Source organism: Penaeus monodon, chromosome 23 (genome assembly GCF_015228065.2).
Source record: "Penaeus monodon isolate SGIC_2016 chromosome 23, NSTDA_Pmon_1, whole genome shotgun sequence".
NCBI lineage: Eukaryota > Metazoa > Arthropoda > Malacostraca > Decapoda > Penaeidae > Penaeus > Penaeus monodon.
This window is the reverse complement of record NC_051408.1, coordinates 37,858,603-37,859,513: the sequence shown is the minus strand read 5'-3', so window position 1 is coordinate 37,859,513 and position 911 is coordinate 37,858,603. Positions and strand designations below refer to the sequence as shown.

General features: G+C 41.8%; 1 pseudogene; it reads right to left on the bottom strand.

The window, feature by feature from the left end:
- Positions 1-76: 76 nt before the first annotated feature.
- Positions 77-911, bottom strand: part of LOC119588236 — a 9,922-nt pseudogene continuing 9,087 nt past the window's right edge.

Below are 911 nucleotides of genomic sequence, written 5' to 3'. Positions count from 1 at the left end.
ATTTAAGTTCCCACTGGACCACATCTTATGGAAGTTAAGGTACCTAATTAGGCATTGCCAAAAATACTTTCCAACATAAACCAAGAGATGCCTATGTCCTGTTCTGAAAGGACACGAGCTGATGACTTTATTTGCTTTTACATATGTTTACACATATATACGTAACATCATTTAGATCTTTGGCCGACTCCAACATCCACCAGCCTTGTCATAATACATCATTCCCTACAGTCAGTAGCGAGTTTGTCGCCCCCTTCCTTGTGTTTGAGCTTCAGCATACACACGAACAATATCCTCGGTGCCGGAAGGGCGCACGAAGGATCGTCCATTGGGGTACTTGGCCACTATGCCGTTTATGGTGTCCTGGAGACCTGCAGGTGTGACGCAGACTCTTTCAGCATCAGTGGTTGTGATGACTGCTCGGTCAGCAACGGTTACCTAGGAAAGGTATTTTGTTAGTTGATGCAAAACAAATAATGAAAAAGCCCTCCAGTACACAGAAAAATAATCGTCTAATCAGCAGTTCCTTCCCATCGAGAAATAACATTATATAGTGCACTTTCAATGAAGTTTGAAGAACAAAACTCCCCTCTGACTTAAGGTTTCCAATTGAATGAAGGCACTAAAATTTTACCAAATCATCCACAAAGCTTACCTTCATCTGTCTGTTAGGCAGATCAGCATATGCGCTGTTCCAGTCCTCTATCGACCACCCTCGAGCATGGAGTACAGTCTCTACGAGCAGCATGTCAGAAATTGCATCTCCAACTGTCTCATTAATTACATCCATCACCTGAGAAAGTTTCTGACCACTTTCATTTGCTGCAACAAACATTTCAGTATTGGTTTAACATGTAAGAAAAAGCCATACATAATTTGTCCTTTTCCAACTCTACACTATCTTTAACCCG